General features: G+C 37.1%; 1 protein-coding gene across 1 annotated transcript in view; it reads left to right on the top strand.

Moving 5' to 3' along the window:
* Positions 1 to 18760, top strand: part of CDC73 (cell division cycle 73) — a 92506-nt gene that overhangs the window by 46885 nt on the left and 26861 nt on the right. The gene's annotated exons all lie outside the window — the stretch shown is intronic.

The following is an 18760-nucleotide window of genomic DNA, read 5'->3' as shown; positions in this document are numbered from 1 at the left end:
GTTAAAGATTAAAAGTTGTGTGCATGGAGAAGAGGAAAATGCTGCTAGATCCCTGAGAGGGGCCATGTAAGGAGGCCTGAGAGCAGATGGAAAATTTATTGGCATTAATTAAAATTGATTTGACATACCATTGGTGGTATGGTGCACAGTCAGCGGCCTTTTTTGTAAAGTGGTCATGTATCAGTTGTGGGACAGACGGTGCAAGGTTGATTATGGCAGAGTTTTGTTAGTCACAGTACACTGCTTGGCATGTTTCCGTTGGTCCCTACTGTGTCGGGAAAGTCAGTGAGAAGACACACCTGTCAGAATTAATGTTCAGGGTTCAGTAACTTCAGTGCAGGATTTTAAGACAGTAATAAATGATGGACATTTGCAAGTACCCTTTTCTCATGTTAACCTTCCACTTCAAACATGAGGTATTCAGGAGATCATTGTCCTTACTTAGACTTAAGATTGATTTTTATAATATAGCAACTAATTATATTTAATTATCTGAGGACTTCACAGAGTACTATCATGTATCTCAGTTGAATCTCCATGTTAGAATTAAACAAAGAACTGCTTTGAACAGTCTTTTCAAATTTCTTACAAAATATAGACACTAGGTATTATTGTATCCCCAACTATTTAAAATTTTAAATTTCACAAAATGCATCTTAAAAGATTTTTGAGTTATGCTGTGTTCTAAATTTGCATGTAGAGAATTTTTTACATTTTTAGGACTTCTGCTAGCATGACACTTAGAGCTCTACATTTAGAAAAAAAACATTTATGAGATGTCAATATGGGAAGTTCACGATGCCGCATATTAAGAACTGGTCTTTGAACAAGTTTTTTCAGTGCATAGCACAAATTTGTTCATGTTTTTTCAGTTTGTTAGTTTTTCTGGATCAAGGCTTGGGGGTAAAGGATGGGTAAGGAGCTGTAGCTTGAATTCTATTAAAAGAGAAAACAAACCTTTTTGTGTAATTTTAATTTTTTCAACCTTTTATTGTGAAAATTATTTCTCTATGTAAAAGAAAACTGGTCAATTAAAAACATTTATTGTAGGAGCGTTTGTTTATTTGAAATTATATATACACGTATGAATGTGTTTATGTAGCCTGTGATATTGAAAGGTTTATGGTTAATACCAAATTTGCTTAACCTCGATAAGAAATTCAATTATTTGGGGAAAATAATGGCATTTACATGGAAGTCCTCATATAATTGAATAACTAGAATAGTACTCATATAATGTGAAGTATTTTGAAAATATTGATGGGAAGTGTTAGACTCCTGTTCTAGCAGAAGCCACTAGGAGGAGCAAGCAGGTGGGGATTCGAGCATTTCTGAAGCGTAACAGTACAAGCGCTAGCTTTTGATGATTTCTAGAATCTGAGATTATGTAGTGCTTTTAGAAGTTATGGTGTTTCTCAAATGTAAAAAATTATATTAATCATTTTGTGAGATAGGAGCAGTGTTTTTCTTCCTTAAGTTTTCAGATTTAAAAAAATAGAATCTAGTTATTTATTAGAATTTATTTACCTGAATTTTAATTTCACATTACTCTGATGAAGACTAAGACACTTCACCGTACCAGTAAAACATAGTTCTGTGGTGAGCTCAGTTGAAAATAACAGAGCTGAGTGTTCTGGTTTAGAAACTCACTTTTCTCCTCCTTACGCTTGTAAATAGTTGGCCATTCTGTTTAGATGAGGAGACTCTTTCTAAGCTTTTATTTTCAAATGAAATATTAGGTAAATAGTAATAATTCTCCCTCCACCCCATAATTCTCCCTCCACCCCTCCACCTCTTTTAAAAGTGTAAATTTGATGGTTTAAGAAGCAATAAGTAGAAGGTCAGATGTTTGAATGCATGTTTGAATAAAGGACTGAAAAAATGAATGAAGGTAAATATATTAGTAAATTGTATTTTTATGAAAACATTATACCTGAAGTGATGTTTCTCAAGTATTTCAATGTTACAGAAAACAGCAAATTATATATTGTAATCTGGCATACATGTAGTTTATGGTCCTATGTGATTTTGTAGCCATAGGTGATGGAGATGCATCTTAATGTAAATTCATGATATTTGTATGTTTGTAAATATCCAGCTGCTCAGGCTTGAAATCCATATATACTCATTTTTTAATCTCCCACTGGTAAATATAGTGCATGTGTCTAGCCTTAAAAAAATTCTTTATTAAACATTTTTCAGATATTTATCATAATTTTACTGTTAAAAAGAAAGTACAATTAAAGTAACTATTGTTCCTTTTATTAAAAGATAAATTATTCTCCAGTTACTGGCTGTTGTACATTAATTCTTAAGAAGTGGGAACAAGACCAGAAAGTTAAAATATTTTGACATTCTAAATAGTTTTGCACTTTTACATTTTCAGCATAGAAATAGCTTTGATTTCTCTCTTATGGTAATATTATCAAGTGATTAATATGTATTTACATCTTATGGATTGACACTCATGGAGAGGATGTTACTATAAAATGTTCCGTTACTTCTCCCTCTCTCTTTCCCTCTCTCTGTCTCCCTCTCTCTGTCTCTCTCTCTCTGTCTCTCTCTCTCTCTCTCTCTCTCTCTCTCTCACACACACACACACACACACACACACACACACACACACACACACACACACACACACACGCTGCTTTTATTATTTGGCTTCTAAAAGGGATGATATCTTTAGTCTGTGGGAACAGTTCTAGATTTAAGGGGTGCTTGAATAAAAAACTCTACACTTGTTTTGAGATAGCTAGCTTATAAAAATGTTTAATTGGTGACTTTAACATTGAGAGATAAAGGTACTAAGAGAGACTTGAGGTTTTTTACAACCATATTTTTTTTGTTTGTTTAATACCATCTGGTTTCATTCCTTAATGGAATAAAAATTCATACTATGAGTGAGAGTTGATGTTGAGCTCTAATAATAATAGGGCCTGATAGACTGGTTTAATTTTAACTTTAGAATGGAATCCCTACATATGTCTTAAAAATGTTTGACTTTTGTGATTATTAAATAATAGGTTGAGTTGTGCTGTAAAATTGAGCAAAAATCAGGATCTTTGACGATCTGTAAAAAATTTTAGAAATACCCGAGTTCCTGAGCCATGAGTTGCTATTCTATGATTGTTACTAAAATAGTTTATTAGATTTATTTCTGCCCTGCACACACATACTATGCCAGTTGTTAGTTCATCATTACATATTTATATAGCCTGGAAGCACAGTGGCTACATTTAAGTTTAATTTTTTGACCTTGTATTGCTGTTACATGGATATTTTTATGACAGAGTATTTTCATATTATGTTTTTGAGTTTCACTTTAAAAATGATCACCAAAACCAGTCTTATATTTTGATCATTTAGAATCAGTCTGTTGCTTAAAATAAAAGCTCACTATTTTAAAAGGGGGTAATTTTAGCAAGTATTGATATTTCTTTGTTTAAAGTTGTATTCGTGAGCATGCAAATCTCCTGGGGTGGTGTGCTGTGCATAAATGCACACTGCCTTCTGTGATCCTGTGCAAATGCTTTCCTTTTAGTATCTTACAGCTTGGTGGTACTTAAAATTTGTTGATAGTCTCAGAGTTGGTAAGTTATCTTTATTTAGGGAGATGGGTATGGGAGGCAACATTTTGTTATTAAAAACTGTTCTATGTTAAGATTTTGTTTTAAAAGGACTGAAAAAGCTCTTAATATTAAGATCATCCTTGATACTATTTAATGAATTTCACTGCATTGACCTCTTTGATGGCCATTTTTAAGAGAGCACTTTAATTTATTGGATAAGTATTCAACTTGACTTAATTTGATAGGGGATTGCTATGTTTTCTTTAGAGGGCTTCAGATTTTTTTTTAAAGTTTAATTTCTCAGAGAAGCCTTTAAGCACATCTTGTTACTGTTTGCCTTTTCGGTAATCCATAATTACTGCAAGCTACATATTTACTTGAATAAAGCAGTGACAGCTTGTCTTCTAAACAATGACAGATTTTAAAATCATATATTTAGAAACCCTTTCATAGTTTCAAGGACAGTGAACTGTATGAACTTGTTTATTAGATATTAGTGCCTCCAGGGCTATAAAAAAGTAACAGACATTTAAATGAGTATCACACACAAGATATCGACATACCTTCCTTGGTCGGGCATTTACGTGGCGAGGATTATGCTCACTGAAGATACTTTTGGCACGCCATCACTTCAGCCAAGATGCTATCGAACATGCGCACCTCCCCCAGCAGTCTGCCTCCTGCGATTGCTTTTCACAGTGTCCAGAGTGTCCATCTGTCTGCCTGTCTTCGAGTTCCCCTTCTTGTTCATATGGGTCCTAGTCTTCTGAGGTTTTTCCTTTCTTTCATTCTCTTTCTCTTTCTTTAAACAAAAGAGCTGTGGTTGTTCGTTCTGTTGGGAGCACTGTCGACTCTTGCTGACAGTTGATGCATGGAAGCTTTTTACATCTGCTGTTTTCCTGGCCGGACAATGCAGTACTGTATTCTCTTCTCAGTATCCATATTTCTAATAAGAACACTGAGCTGCAATCAAAAGCAGCCAGAGCTAGAATGGAGTGCTTCGATTGTATTGGAAAAGAACAGGATTTAACTCTCTTTCGTTGTTGCCTGGCAGCTGCAGGAAGGATTTTGAGCAGTTTTACCAGGGTTTTAGTCTGTAATATGAAATCCAGGGTTCCTCAGCTGCTGCACAGGCAGGCAGCAGTTTAAATGTGGGCTTGACAGATGCTCTCTCTGACAGAGCAGAATTTAACGTCACTGCTTGGCTGAATCCCACGTGATTGTTTGCATTCATTTTGACTAAAAACCTAAGGTAGGGAGAAGCTTAGAGATTTGCTTCCATGTGCTAAATTATATATATTCAGTGTAAGTGTAGTGATGAGTGAATAAAACAAAAATGGGATGATTATGAAATGAATGGTTATAATTTTATTTTTTTCCAGCTTATTTCCTTTTTTTTTTTTTTAACTTTACGCTCAAGCACGGGCTTTCTAAATGTTTTCAGTGTTAGATGTTGGTTTTCATGTTACATGATTTTATAGGGCATAAGCAATTAAAAGCTTTGATATGTAACTTAGTGTAATTTAACCCCTTCAGTGCACTCCTTCCCTTGACGTTTTTTTTCTCAAATTGTTCTGATTTTCGTTTTGCTAATATCTAGTTGCGGCTCATAGACCATTTTTAATCAGTAACGTAGACATCTTCCCCGCCCCCCCATTTTCTAGGATTTATGTAAATCAGCTGCTGTGGATTGCTTTACTGACACGTGCTGTGAAAGCCCACTTCTTTTTTACTCTTGTGCGGTTTCTAGTGTTCTTGAAGGCAGCAAAACTTTACTTTTAATCACTTTTTAATGTCAGCATTTATTTTTTATTTTTATTGTTCTTTAAAATTACATGTATGGCGGAATTCAACAAAATGATGTAATGGATAAAGCACACTTGTACAGGATCTTCTTGGTGGGTAATGAGGTTTTATTAATCATATTTATTTGTCCTAATATTTCAGGATGGTTTAGTAACTTGCCATCAAGCAAATTTTTCAGTAAACACTAGATATTCACTCTGAAATATTTTGCATGATTAGTCTGTTGGGCACCTTGCTGCTTTTTTTTCTGCAAGTACTGGGGCATTGTCCTTTTTTCTTTTTTTTTTTTTTTTTAAATAACCTGAATTATCAGTTTTTCCTCTGAGACTTTAGGGACCTTAACTCATAGAAATTTACCATTTTGAAACTTACACTGTATATTTGTAGTCATATATTTTTCATCCCATCTATCTTCCCCAGTAATGTGTGTTATTTCAAATATAGATTTACATTTTCTCTAATACTAAAATTTTTTTGTCCTCATGTTTTTTAATATAGCTGATGAAATGTGTTTTGTAGTTTTAGGAATCCTAAGACTTTTTTAAAGGAGTGTATGTGATTTTCCTAGAAATGTTAGAAGGAACAGTAAGAGTTTTATAAATGGAAAATGTAAGGCCTAGAGCTTTGACTTTTTCTGGTTAAGTGTGAAGGAGAGAACTAAAACCCAGGTTTCTTGGCATTTAGTCCCTAAGTCCACCCATATTACATGCTCACTACTCTCTTTTTAAAAAATTAATTAAGTTATTATTTTTTGGCTGCATTGGGCCTTCGTTGCTGCGCACGGGCTTTCTCTAGTTGTGGTGAGCGGGGGCTACTCTTCGTTGTGGTGCGCGGGCTTCTCATTGTGGTGGCTTCTCGTTGCGGAGCACAAGCTCTAAGCATGTGGACTTCAGTAGTTGTGGCGCGTGGGCTCAGTAGTTGTGGTGCACGGGCTCAGTAGTTGTGGCTCACGGGCTCTAGAGCACAGGCTCAGTAGTTGTGGCGCACGGGCTTAGTTGCTCCGCGGCATGTGGGATCTTCCTGGACCAGGGTTCGAACCCTTGTCCCCTGCACTGGCAGGCGGATCCTTAACTGCTGCACCACCAGGGAAGCCCACACTACTCTTTTTTTTTTTTTTTTTTTAATTAAACTTAGGTGGCAGAGTAATGCTTAAGTGCCTATTTAAAATAACTTATTTTGCCTCCCTGGTGGCGCAGTGGTTGAGAGTCCGCCTGCCGATGCAGGGGATACGGGTTCGTGCCCCGGTCTGGGAGGATCCCATATGCCGCGGAGCGGCTGGGCCCGTGAGCCGTGGCCGCTGGGCCTGCGCATCCGGAGCCTGTGCTCCGCAACGGGAGAGGTCACAAGAGTGAGAGGCCCGCATACCGCAAAAAGAAAAAAAACAAAACAAAACAAAACAAAACAAAACAAAAAAACTAAAATAACTTATTTTATAAAAGTATAAGTGGCTTGTAGTAGATCATTATTTATCAATAATTCCTGACGTAGGATTTGACTATGCAACTAGCAGCAGTGACTAAATTCATGTTGTGTGCTAAGCCTACTTGAGCTGTTATATAAATGACTTTTTTTCTCATAATGGTTTTATTATTGTAATACCCATTTTAAAGATGAGGAACCAGTGTTTAGAGTTGTAAGCTAATTATCCCAAATATCAGATGATTAGTGATGAGAAAGAGTCCAGCTGGGAATTAAAGCAAGATTAATAAGTCCTTATCCTCTCTTCTTAACTATTATGCTGCATGGCACTGCTGGAGAAATTGTGGGACTTTTTTCCTGTTACTAGCACAGTATACCCAGAGATCATTCATAGCAGTATAAATGGATGTTTGTACTTTTGCTTTAATCAGTTGATCAGCAAATACATATCTGATCAACTACTGTGTGCCAACATTTGCAATTAGGCACAGCTTATTAAATGTTAGAGATACAAAGATGTTTTAGTTACATTCCCTGCCCTTTCTCCAGGAAGGATAAAGCAATTATTTGTGGCTGTTCTTCTGATTGGACTTTTTTTTTTTGATGCCCACTAGATTTCTTATGGATCTTGATTATTAAGAGAATTCCATAGGTAACCTGCTGGTTAGTGGTTCCCTGAAGTATTAGGTGGAGCCCCTGAATTCCCAGTGGACTATTGTCTCAACTGTGTTTGGGATGGGGAAAGTGTTTACACAGCAAAGGAGACTCCTGAAAGCTAATGAAAGGGTACCTGTGTACTGAATCAGAATTTACTTTAAACTTCTAGGTACAACTGCATCCTGTTTCTTATGTTTAAGTTAAGCCAGTTAGGAACTTTACAGAAAAACAGCAGACGTGAGATAAAAGTTCCTTTAGTGACTTTTTCTAGCAACCTACATGTTTCCAGCCAAGAGAAATGGTAAAAATCTTATGACAGGCAAGCTTGTAGAAGTTCTTCCTTTAGTCTAATTTCTTTTAACATCTGATTTCTATGGTTAAACTTTCTCAGTAAATGTGACAGATTTCTTTGTCAGACTTAGCAAACTGGCAGATTTTGTTAAGTTTTATAGTTATAAATGTCTTGTAATTTTTACTTGCATAGGTCTGTTTTTTAATTTTAGAACACATCCCTGGTGGGAAAATAGATGGATATTACTATTATATATGCATTATGGCCAGCATTGTCCAGGCTCATTTTAGGATTTTCCTGGGCATGTCTAGAATATCCCCTAAGGAGTCAGAATTTAAAGGCAGGATTTGCTATGCCTCCTAACTCTTAGTCTCTACTGGGTACAGAAATAATTATTACTTTTTTATTTATGTTGTTAATAGTTTCTGAGTGATTATTACATGATCAATCAGGTACAGATTTGTTCAATATGTAATAGGAAACACAAGTATTATACTATTCATCTATCTATATAAATTCAACTAAATGTCCTTGGTAAAAAGGATAAGGGAGAAAGGGTTGTGGGGAGAACACTTCAGCCATGGTGGGTGATTTCTGTTCACTGAGAATGAGCTAATAGCCTTGAGTAATGTGAGGAGGGGAACATGAATCTGGTTTTCCCTACATTAGTCTCCATTCTTTTTTTTTTTTTTTCTGCGGTACGCGGGCCTCTCACTGCTGTGGCCTCTCCCATTGTGGAGCACAGGCTCCAGACGCGCAGGCTCAGCGGCTATGGCTCACAGGCCTAGCCACTCCGCGGCATGTGGGATCTTCCCGGACCAGGGCACGAACCCGTGTCCCCTGCATCAGCAGGCGGACTCTCAACCACTGCGCCACCAGGGAAGCCCTAGTCTCCATTCTTGTTTGTGCTTTAGTCTGACTCTTTGGCCCCTAAATGCAAGCCATTTATTTCACCTGAAGAACTAGCTGTCTTTTTCCAGTGCTGGAGAAAAATCTTAATGTTTTGGATTAGGTGTAATTTCCAACGTAGTACTCTGAAAAATTCCATTTGACACAGTTATTTAGATACCAATTTTAATTTTATTGAGATCAATCAGCAATTTTGCATAGCAGTGTTTGCTTGGAGTTTATATCTCTTGACTGTTTTGACTCAAAATCAGATGACATCTTTTTCATTACATAAAAGATTTGGACAAATAGCATATTTTTGGCTATTTAATATTAGTAGTTTTCCATTTTTGAAAAAAAATTATTGTGTTTATTAAGAATGTGGCATTTTCCTTTGAAGTTAATATAAGATTTATGAACCAGTTTCGCTTTTCTTTGAACTCACAAAGCAGGAATTAGCTGATTGCAAATTAGCAATCTCAGAATGACCACAAGTGTCAGTGTTTGCCTGCCTTACTCTTTCCTTCAGTTTTCACAAGCTTGTGCTGCAGTTTCTCGTATTGTTTAAGAATTTCTTTAGACTTGAAAGCAGAGCTAAATTTAAAAGTCTCTTTCAAAACTAACTGTAGACACCTTTATCTAGTTTAATTCCTACAAACTGTTAATGATCCTAAGGGAAAATGTAAGCATCTAAAATCAGCAGTAATTTGGCAAGTACTTTAATAGTAAAGGCAGGGACTTCCCTGGTGGTTCAGTGGTTAAGAATCCGCCTGCCAATGCAGGGGACTTGGGTTCGAGCCCTGGTCTAGGAAGATCCCACATGCTGTGGAGCAGCTAAGCCCGTGCGCCACAGCTATTGAGCCTGCGCTCTAGAGTCCGTGAGCCACAACTGCTGAGCCCACGTGCCACAACTACTGAAGCCCGTGCGCCTAGAGCCCGTGCTCCACAACAAGAGAAGCCCCCACTCGCCGCAACTAGAGGAAGCCCACGTGCAGCAATGAAAACCCAATGCAGCCAAAAATTAATTAATTAATTAATTTTAAAAAATAGTAAGGGCACACCCATACATCAGAGATATTTGGGGTTCAATTCCACACCACTGTAATCAGCGAAATCGCAATAAAGTGAGTCACATGAATTTTTTGTTTCCCAGTGCATAGAAAAGTTATGTTTACAGTATACTTTGTGAGATAATAGCATTATGTCTAAAAAAACAATGTACATATCTTAATTAAAAAATGCTAACCATGATCTGACAACATAGGGTTGCCATAAACTTCAATTTGTAAAAAAATGTATCTCCAAAGTGCAATAAAACGAGGTATGCCTTTTTGCTTGTATATTCTTTGGTTTCTCAGTAGCATAGCTGTTTCTTTTTAGCATGAATCAACTAGAATCTTTCAGTTGTTATTTGGCACGCATGGAATAGTCTTAGAGGTTAGAGCTGGGGTTATCAATGAAGGCAGTACTGGGCTTGATACTACTTACCTAGGAGGTGTTCTAGAAGTTTACAAGGGAAGGTGTGTTTGGCTGACAAAATAATTGAAGGGCATTTAGTGAGTGTGGCCAGGGAAGGTAGTCTGTAGTGTGGGAGACAATCTTTGAAAACAGCAAGGCCTTCTGAGTGTCTCAGTGTGTGTGTGTGTGTGTGTGTGTGTGTGTGTGTGTGTGTGTGTGTGTGTGTGAGACCTTCTTTAAATGAATCTAAAACATAATTGTAATACAGAGTATATTGCTAGGATATTGGTTTCCATTAAAAATTTTACATACATAGGTTAATGTTACCTGTGCATTTAAGTTTAGATTGTTAGAGGGGTCAGTGTAAAATATTTCTTACATAGAGTTGTGAAGCCTACTAGGTCTGCACCTTTAAATTGTTTCAGGCGTCTTACTCCTGACTCCCTGCTCCCCAGCACATAAGAGTATTTAAAAATATTAACACTATTAATTCATTACAAAGTGTGACAGTTTGTAAATTCAGGTAGATATAATATGTTAGAACTTACAAGTCCACTAAAACTCCACAAAGAAGCATAGTTACCCAAATATAAATTATTAGTATTGAAAAATGCTTCTTATTTAATAGCTTTAGTAGATAAGGAATGAATGCAAAAGTCAGAAGTAACTAAATAGAATGTTTTCCCCAAAGGGCCTTTTTGAGGTGACCTGGGAACATTGAATGTACTTGATTCTAAATTCATGTACGTAGTTGTCTTAAGAATGATTGTTTATGGTCTGGTTGGCAATATGGACTTTAGTATAAAGAAACTTTGCAAAGTTTTCAAAACTTTGCAAAAGAGACAGGCAAAGGTTATAGGATTAGGAAGGGGTAAGGGTTGACTTTAGGGTTTGATTTCTTCCCCTCCCTCATTTCTTAGAGGATGCCCAACGGATTCACTTACGTTCAGCAAATACATTAAGCAGATACACAAATTACAGGAGCATATGAGATAGTACATCATTAGGTTCCTTTTTTTCAAGGGATTTCTAGGCTTGATGGGTACACAAATCATTGTAAAGATGGCACAGATAACCAGAAGTAAATGTTATATAGTTATTTACTGTTTTTCCCTTCAGGTAGAGTTTATCTTGTACAATTCACTGTGGTCTCACTCAGTTTCACTGCTTTGATACTTTTGATCTTCCCAATTGGAGTTGTTTTTTTAAAAAAAATAAATTTATTTTATTTTATTTATTTTTGTCTCCATGGGGTCTTTGTTGCTGTGTGCGGGCTCCCTCTAGTTGCGGCGAGCAGGGCTTATTCTTCGTTGCGGTGCACGGGCTTCTTACCGTGGTGGCTTCTCTTGTGGAGCACGGGCTCTAGGCGTGCGGGCTTCAGTAGTTGCGGCATACGGGCTCAGTACTTGTGGCTTGCGGGGCTCTAGAGCGCAGGCTCAGTAGTTGTGGTGCACGGGTTTAGTTGCTCCGAGGCATGTGGGATCTTCCCGGACCAGGGCACAAACTGTGTCCCCCTGCATTGGCAGGCGGATTCTTAACCACTGTGCCACCAGGGAAGTCCTGTAGTTTGTTTTATGTTACATTTTTATCTGTTTAATTTTTATGTATTTCTAATATTTTATCCCCTTTTAATAAATAAAAAGAGGGCTCACAGATAATACAGTTGCTGAGTTTTAGTGAGCTAAAATTAAAAAAATGAAAATTTATATATTTCTGTTTGTACCCTCCATTTTTTTAGTGTCTCCCTGATTAGTTATTAATTAACATATTGAGTATGTTTCTTTTTCATAAATATCCTCATAGTAGACTTTGAGTTTTATCTATATTTCCTCTGTAACTTTTCACAGAATTTGTATTTATTAACATCTCTGGAATTTATAATGTTTCACAACATTTCAGTTACCTGTCTTAGTATGTGTGATTTCAGATAGTTAAGTATGTACAGGTCTGTGTTTTATTTTAGCTTCCTCAGTCAGTTTCTTGAATCATTAAATGGTAAAACATTGAATATTTTCTTTTAAAGCTTACAATATTGTTATTTCCCTTTCTACCTATATTGCCAGTAGCTATAATCTTTGGTCCCGAAACAACGAAATTAATATAATTCCAAATGTGTAACCTTTGATACAGGGAGCTGGGAAGGAGAATATTATTTATTCACACGAAACAAAAGAAGAGCAAATTTATAAGCTATAGAGCAAAATTATAAGCTGTATGGGTTTGAAGGAACTCACATTGAATTATGTCTTCAAACTTAATCAGTTAATTGGACCCTTCGGGTTGTACTGTAATGGCATTGTTCCTATTGAAAAGGTATTACTTACATTAGAATAATGGAATTTCAGAGCAGAATTGGACCTTTGAGGTCATCTAAAAATCTAGTTTCCTCATTTTACAGGCAAGGTGGTAACTAAGACCCTGAGAGGTTGTGATTTTTCTCAAAGGTCTTCTCTTAATGTGGCAGGGCCAAAGCTAGAACCTAGAGCTCAAGACTTGTAAATCAAGCTTTTTTTTTTTTTTTTTTTTGCACTGATTTATTCTGTCTCTAGTTAACATCAGTGTATTTGTTTTTAGTCCATGGATCCATAAGCTACACAAATGAGCCTGTGGACTTTCTACGTTACCCATATCCCTCTGCCACTATAAAAACAATTCTGCCAGTTTTAAGTGAGAATGATAATGCTTTTATTAAAACTCAGTGAGAAAGAATTGTTCATTTGTACCAGAAGGTATGTGATCATTATAGACTTTGGTGTTAAAGGAGATCAGTACTCATGCTTTGGTTTGTTTCTAATTGCAGTGCTGTGATTAACATTTCCTCTACATTCATGTGGATGTAATTTTTTAATCTACAGATAAATAATTTTTAAAAGCCTGACATTTCCCCAGTATGAAAGAATACCTCTTTAAAGATTTTGTGTTCTGTCTCACTCTCTTTTCCTCTCTTTTGATCCAAATTTTTATTGCTGTATTAGTGTGGGTTCTCCAGAGGAACAACCAATAGGATAGATAGATTGATCATAAGGAATTGGCACATGTGCTTAGTGAGACTGAAAAGTCCCAGGATTTACAGTCGTCAGGCTGGTGACCCAGGGAAGCTGATGGGATAGTATAGCTTCAGTCTGAGCCTGAAGGACTGAGAACCAGGAGGGCCGGTGGTGTAAGCTCCAGTCTGAGGCTAAGGCAGGAGAATACCCATGTCCCAGCTTGACCACTGCCAGGCAGAGTGAATTCTCTTTTATTTTGCCTTTTTGTTCTGTTCAGCCCTTCAGTGGATTGGATGAGTCCCATCTCCTTTGGGGAGGGCAATCTGCTTTACTCAGTCTGCTGATTAAAATGTTAATCTTATCTAGAAACATCTTCACAGACACATCCAGAATAATATTATAACCAAATGTCTGGGATATTAATTCCTTATCAAATAAATGATTTGCAAGTATTTCCTCCCATTCTTTAGGTTGACTTCTCACTCTGTTGATAGTGTCCTTTGATGCATAAAAGCTTTTAATTTTGATGAAGTTTGGTTTATCTGTTTTTCTTTTGTTTCTTGTACTTCTGGATATCATATCCATGAAACTGATGTCAAATCTAATGTCATGAAGCTTTTACTCTTTGATTTTTTTCTATAAGTCTTAAAGTTTCAGCTCTTAAATTTAGGCTTCTGATCCATTTTGAGTTAATTTTTGTATATGATGTAAGATAATGGTCCAACTTCATTCTTTTGCATGTGCATATCCAGTTTTCCCAGCATCATTTGTTGAAAAGACTGTCCTTTCCCCGTTGCATGGACTTAGCAACTTTCATGTACGTGAAAGTTTATTTCTGGGCTGTCTTATTCCGTTGGTCTATAGGTCTGTCTTTATGCCCTACTACAGTGTTTTGATTACTGTATCTCTGTAGTAAGGTTTGAAATCTGGAAGTTTTAGTCCTCCAACTTTGTTCTTTTTCAAAACTAGTTTGCCTCCTTGGGGTTCCTTGAGATTCTGTATAAATTCTAGGATGAGTTTTTCTTTCTGCAAAAACACCTTTGGGATTTTGACAGGGATTGTGTTAAATCTGTAGATTGCATTGGGTAGTATTGAAATCTTAATATAGTTAATTCTAGCAGTCCATGAACATAGACGTCTTTCCATTTATTTATGGCTTTAATTTCTTTCAGCAACACTTTGTAGTTTGCAGTGTACAAGTATTTTTGCTTCTTGGTTAAGTTTATTCTGGAGTATTTGATTTTTTAAAAGCCATTACAAATGGAGTTGTTTCCTTCGTTTCTTTTTTTTTTTTGCGGTACGCGAGCCTCTCACTGTTGTGGCCTCTCCCGTTGCAGAGCACAGGCTCCGGACGCCCAGGCCCAGCGGCCATGGCTCACGGGCCCAGCCCCTCCACGGCATGTGGGATCTTCCCTTACCGGGGCACGAACCCGTGTCCCCTGCATTGGCAGGCGGACTCTCAAACACTGCGCCACCAGGGAAGCCCCCCTTCGTTTCTTTTTTAGATTGCTCATAGGTAGCGCATAGAAGTGCAGTGGGTTTTTGTGTGTTGATTTTGTGCCCTGCAATTTTGTTGAAATAGTTGATTCGTTGTGGTAGGACGTCTGTTCCCTGCACAACCTCCCCACCCCGGGAATCTTTAGGTTTCTACATATACATCTTGTCATCTGCAAAGAGATAATTTTACCACTTCCTTTCAGATTTTGGATGTCTTTTATTTCTTTTTTTGACTAATGGCTCTGGCTAGAACTTCAGGTACTATGTTGAGTAGAAGTGGGGAAAGTGGACATCTTGTTCCTGATCTTAGGGGAAAAGGTTTCAATCTTTCATCATTGTGTCTGGTGTTAACTGTGGATTTTTCATATATATATATAACCTTTATGATGTTGAGGAAGTTTCCTTCTGTTCCTGGTTTGTTGAGGGTTTTTAATTTTTAAATCATGGAAGAATGTTGACTTTTGTCAAATGCTTTTTCTGCGTTAATTGAGATGATCGTGAAGTTTTATCATGAGGTTATTTTCCCTTCATTCTGTTGATGTGATGTATTACACTGATTGAGTTCCATATGTTGAGCCATCCTTGTATTCCAGGAATAAATCCCGTTTGGTCATGGCATATAATCTTTTCAGTATGCTGCTGAATTTGGTTTGCTAGTTCTTTTCTTATCTTTGTATAGAGAATGTCTCTTTATGGAAAGAAGATGGTTTAACAGTTATTAGTCTCTCTTTATTTTGGGCAGTGAGCTGGACACACAGACATACACACACATACACACTTACAGACAAATACACATGTATGCACATTATGAATAATTAAATACATATGTAATTATATTTCTAATTTTTAAACTTCTATTCATTCATTTATTCAGTCACTGGCTTCCTCCATTAGATTGCCAGTCTCATAAGGGCAGGGACCACATGGCTTCTGTTTATACTGATGCATTCCCAGTTTCTTGTTTGGTACTTGATGCTCTCGGTGAAAGTATGTGGAATGAATAAATAAATTTTGTTTCTCTCAGTAATCTTTTGTATTTTTACCATCTTCATTTAACAGATTAAAGCAGTTTAACCAGTATAACACTAGTGAATTAGTAATGCTAAGGCATGGATTTGTTTTAATTAATTACTTAATGTATATTTATTAAGCATATATACCATGCATCAGGCTCTCTGTAACAGGCATTGGACATGTGATGGACAGTCCCTGACCTCAAGTAATTGATGGTCTGGTTGTAAGAAGTAGACAAGTAATTATATAGCATAATGAGAAATTTGATAGAGGTATCAAGTCTATATATTTAACAGGCATACCTCATTTTATTATACTATGTGCTTTGCAGGTTTTGCTTTTTTTTAAAAAAAATAAATTGAAGGTGTGGCAACCCTGCCTTGTCAGAGGATGGCTAGCATTTTTAAACAGTAAAGTTTTTTTTTAATGAAGGCATGTACATTTTTTAAAGTCATAATGCTATTGCACACTTAATAGACTATAGTATAGTGTCAACATAACTTTTATATGCACTGGGAAACCAAAAAAAATTGTGTGACTCACTTTATTGTGATATTAGTTTACTGCAGTAGTATGGAACCAAACCTGCAGTATCTCTGAGGTATGCCTGTATAGATATACTATATTATATTTTAGAAATGTGTCAGCTGTTTTCTGTATTGGCAAACATTGTATACATATGCCCCCAAGTTATGACAAGTCTACTTAAAATTTGTGTTGAAGTGTTTTGTTCTTGAAACCTTTAGTGCTTTTCAGCCTCATTGTGATTTGCTCAGAGTTGCAGTTTCCTTTTTGTACATAGTTTTTCCAAAATACTTGAAGACTCACTCAGTGAACTTAAAAATTCAGTTGCTGAAAGAAAAAAATCCTGATACTTGGGAATTCTGAATATCAAATCCAGATTTCATGGGAATGAGTTACTTTTTTAAAAGAAAAAACATGCAACTGTAAATTAGTATCTGTTTACTTTTTTAAACTATTACTTTTCCTCTCATAAGTACAGTAGTCAAAGAGGTAGATTATAAACTCCTAGAATCTGCATATATATTCTGTATGTTTTCCTCATTAAGCAATTTCAGTATTTCATTAAATTTCATATAAATAGCATCTTTCAGAATTAAATATAGTATATTTTGCATACTGATGCTTGTTACAAATATTCTTTCTTATGATATTTTATATTATGGTTTTATTTTCTACTTGTTTAAGCAGCAAATACCACTATCCTGTCTCTCAATACCAGAAGATTTTAGGTTATCTCATTTGCTAAAAGAAGGCAAGGAAGGACTGTAAACAGTTTACTTTGTTTTTGTCTTGTTACGTTTTGCAAATATGATTCTATCACTATTTCTCCCATCCCTTTTTATCAGTTACTTCTTTTCCAGAATGCCTCAAGTCTTAGTGAAATTGTAATGATTCTGACTTTTTAAGAGAAAGCAGGTTTTCCTCTCCAGTTAGCACAACTTGTCAGCTCTTTTAGTTGTTTTTGTGCTGATACTTTTCTTTTCCCAGCTGAGTAGTATTTTCCCCCAATCCAAATATCTTTAAATATATAGAACTGTCGGCTTACCCCACGTTACTGCCAATTATTATTTCTGTTTCTTAATATATGCCAGATATACCACTATGTAGCCTTTGAAAAACTATTTCACCTCCGTCTCTTCATCTTTAGAGTAAAGGGTGCTGGGATTGGACTATATGGTTTCTGAGGTCCTTTATGCAATGACTTCTACAAATTTATTTAAAAATTATGGGGCTTCCCTGGTGGCGCAGTGGTTGAGCGTCCACCTGCCGATTCAGGGGGACACGGGTTCGTGCTCCGGTCCGGGAAGATCCCACATGCCGCGGAGCGGCTGGGCCCGTGAGCCATGGCCGCTGAGCCTGCGCGTCCGGAGCCTGTGCTCCGCAACGGGAGAGGCCACAACAGTGAGAGGCCCGCGTACCGCAAAAAAAAAATAAAATAAAAATAAAAAAATAAAAAAAATAAAAAAAAAATAAAAATTATGCAGGTCAGAGTAGAATGAGCTTTTAGCTCTTAGTATTGGCTAGGGCGTCCTAGAAATGGCCATGAACTAACGACTTGATTAGCAAAAGTCTCCTGGTTTTCATTCCAGGAGCCCACAGCCTACTGAAGTGTCATAGCTGTGTATGTTCGTGTGCGTTTGAGCTTATTTGTGTGTGTTTACTTCAGAATTAAGCAAAGTTATACTGTAGTGACTTTTTGCAACTCAGAATTTTCAGTGAATCTGAGAAGACAAAATTAGATAACACTCTTCTGGTTGCAATTAACAGATTCTGCTCAACTAGTTAAGACAAAAATTGTTTGTGTGGGGTGCATAGAATGAGATGAGGGATTTTAATGGCTCTTAGAATCAAGAAGAGTTAGCAGGAGAATAGCTCTTACAGGCCATTAGAACTAGATAGATATGATGAGGGATATTGTATTCCATGTGTTTTCTTGTATGCTGGTAATGTTGCAGGAAGGGGGACCCCTTCCAGGGCCCGAGAGCGGGCTCTTGTCTAACACTCGGAAATGAATTGTCCGAGGAGACACGCGTGCTGACAAAGCAAGAGACTTTATTGGGAAGGGGCGTCCTGGCGGAGAGCAGGAGGGTAAGGGAGCCCAGGAGGACTGCTCTGCCGCCTGACTCGCAGTCTCAGGTTTTATGGTGGTGGGGTTAGTTTCCGGGTTGTCTCTGGCCAATCATTCTGACACAGGGTCCTTTCTGGTGGCGCGCAGAACCGCTCAGCCAAGGTGGATTCCAGTGAGGAGGATTCTGGGAGGTTGGTAGGACATGTGGACTGGCATCTCCTCTGTCCTTTTGACTTTTCCCATATTCTTCCAGTTGATGGTGTCTAGTTCCGTGTTCCTTACAGGATCTTCTGTCGTAAAATAACTCAGGCAGATTGTTACTGTCCTTGCCTGGCCAGGGCGGGCGGTTTCAGTCAGTGTTTTCCCTAACAGTAACTTCATTATGTCCTTCTGCAGATGGGTTTTCTCCATGGGTCAAGAGACACGGTTATCTGTAATTTTAGACTTAACTTCCTTATAGCCTTGTGACTGTCGAGCTCCAATTTATAAAACACATATCAAAGAAGAACTCTCAATAGACCTAGCCCAGGACGTATGTCTTGCCCAGTGACCAGGAACCAGGGGCTTATTGCCAAAA

Source organism: Mesoplodon bidens, assembly GCF_964165515.1.
Source record: "Mesoplodon bidens genome assembly, chromosome: 2".
Taxonomy (NCBI): Eukaryota; Metazoa; Chordata; class Mammalia; order Artiodactyla; family Ziphiidae; genus Mesoplodon; species Mesoplodon bidens.
This window is presented reverse-complemented; position numbering and strand designations above follow the sequence as displayed.